This window comes from Engraulis encrasicolus, chromosome 17, assembly GCF_034702125.1.
Source record: "Engraulis encrasicolus isolate BLACKSEA-1 chromosome 17, IST_EnEncr_1.0, whole genome shotgun sequence".
Lineage (NCBI taxonomy): Eukaryota > Metazoa > Chordata > Actinopteri > Clupeiformes > Engraulidae > Engraulis > Engraulis encrasicolus.
In genome coordinates, this window is record NC_085873.1 from 36,460,357 (window position 1) to 36,462,856 (window position 2,500).

At 49.1% G+C, this 2,500-nt stretch overlaps 1 protein-coding gene across 1 annotated transcript in view; it reads left to right on the forward strand.

Annotated features, from left to right (window-relative positions):
- The first annotated feature begins 395 nt into the window (after nt 1-395).
- svild (supervillin d) overlaps nt 396-2,500 on the forward strand; it is a 119,610-nt gene continuing 117,505 nt past the window's right edge. The window contains exon 1 of the mRNA XM_063220713.1: nt 396-487. The gene's annotated coding sequence lies outside the window, so the exon portion shown is untranslated. The remainder of the gene's footprint in view (nt 488-2,500) is intronic.

Here is a 2,500-nt window from a genome sequence, read left to right on the forward strand (position 1 = left end):
TCCATTTGATTCGCCGCGACGACCTGATGACGGTTGGATTTCGCCTCTCTTCGCTTCGCTCGCTTCGCTCGCTTCGCCTCCTATGTGTCCCTACCGTAACTATGTGATGCTTGTTGTTTGGCCCCACACTCGGTTACCTCAAAACACTGCGGGTGACCACACAAGCAGACAGACACATGCAGGGTCCCGGGGGGGTCGGTCAGGCAATTAAGTTCACCCATAAAGCACCCTTTTTTTCCCCTTTTTCTGCTATAGGGGACACATCAAACAAAGGGACCGATGACCTCGTAGGGGGCCGGAGAGGGAGGAGGGGGGAGAAGGAGGGGGACCAAGAGGCGGGAGGGGATGCTCGCAAAAGCACAACTACTACCGACAACGCCACACCGACTGCCACCGCCACCACCACCACCACCACTGCCACACCCGCCGCCACCGCCAGTAGCCGAGGAGAAGATGGCGACCGGGCCCTGGGCTACTCACGCCGCAAGTAAGTAGACCCACACGTTTCCAGAATGTTCCCTGCACGCTCACAATGCAAATACTGTGCGGTAGGGATGCACGATGTGAAAATTTTTGGCCGATACCGATATCCGATATCCGATATTGATATTGCGGTTTTGGCTGATAACCGATATTTACCGATACAGATGTTTTTTTTTTTTTAAAGAGATAACATTTAATACAGACTGAAAATGATGCAAACAAACTGAATTTTTGAATGTCCTCTTATTTAAAAAAGCACTTTTTAACTACCTGTGATAAAATTAGATAAAAAATAGAGACAAACTAGGGCCTGGGACAACAGCCCCCTTTGTCCCCCCTGCCGACACCCCTGACTCCTGAAGTGTAGAACTGTTTAGTGCTGACCCCAGGGAGTGGGGGTTAGAAGTTTGAACCAGAGGCCATAGCTCAACAACCAGAGATAAAAAAAAACATGTCTCGTAAATAGCCGCTAACCAGGTGTGGAGCACGGCCTCTGTTACTGCCCTGAAAACAACATTCCCTAACACCATTGCTCAAGTAGAGCTCACAGTCAAAGTGTTTACAAGGGAAAACTAGAAGCACCCAGGGAGCACAGACCTCCGCCATCTAGATTTATAGACCAGCAATGGGGAAGAATCTTTAAAAAGGTCCTGGTTCCGCTTCGTGATCCGGATCACCACCAAAATTATATCACCTGTTCCTTTGGTCATTTCCAAGAACTCCACCAAGTTTTATCGAAATCTGATCACAAGTTTTTGAGTTATCCTGCTGACTGACTGACAGACAGACAGACAGACAGACAGACAGACAGACAGACAGACAGACAGACAGACAGACAGACAGACAGACAGACAGACAGACAGACAGACAGACAGACAGACAGACAGACAGACAGACAGACAGACCAACGAACCTCCTTGGCGGAGGTAAAAATATGAATTTGAGAGTTGAGGGGAATCGCTCATATAGTACCGTATCGCATGTAACATTCATCCGCCCCCCTCTTCTTTTTTCTCCCCTTTGCTGAATGTGAGCATACCTTTGGTCTTAGTCATATCTGCGTTCTGCGGTCATGTTGTATCTGTGTGACTGGAAAACTCTCCCTGATTAGCCAAGTAAGCCCAGCTGCCGCAGCGGGGGTGAAACTCCCAGCAGCCTGCCTGCCTGTCTGTCTGCCTGCCTGTCTGTCTGCCTGTCTGTCTGTCTGTCTCTCTGTCTGTCTGTCTCTCTGTCTCTCTGTCTCTCTGTCTCTCTGTCTCTCTGTCTCTGTCGCTCTGTTTGTGTCTGTCTCTCTGTCTTTTGGCTGGCTGGCTGACTGGCTGTCTCTATCTGGCTGGTTGGCTGTCTGACTGTCCTTTCTGTCTGTTTGTCTCTCTTTCTTTCTCTCTTTGACTCTTTCTCTCTGCCTGTTTGTCTGTCTGTCTGTCTGTCTCTGTCTGTCTGTCTCTCTGTTTGTCTGTCTCTCTGTCTGGCTGGCTGTCTGTCTGGCTCTCTGGCTGACTGGCTGGCTGAATGTATGTCGAGATTCTCATTCTGAACACGGTTGTTTTCTTTCCTATCTTGTTGGTGGGTGGCCCATTTTTGGGAACTTCAACCAACCAACCAACCAGCTAACCACCATGCCATGTAGCTATACTTAGCAATTTAGGCCCCTTCAATTACTACCAGTGCTGCAACCAGTGTTGTGCATGAATGAGAATCCCATGAAAAACTGTGTCTGTGCCTATTGGCCAACGCTCTGTCCGTCGTCACTCCTTCAAAAAACCCTGTCCGATTTTCCATCCAAAGATTCAAAACAAATCAAAACAAATCTCCTGCGTTGTGATTGGTCCGCCAGATTCAGGGCATGGCAGGGCATTATCCGAGGCTATACCCAGTCGCAGGCAAAAGCTTATTTTGGCCACTGGCGGGTGGGGCTAGTTTACTAGGCTACCATGCTTCGTCTGTGGGAGAGGAACACTGCATAAGAGAATCGCACATGAGAGAGAGATAAATCAGGCGGGTTCTTTTCCGATAC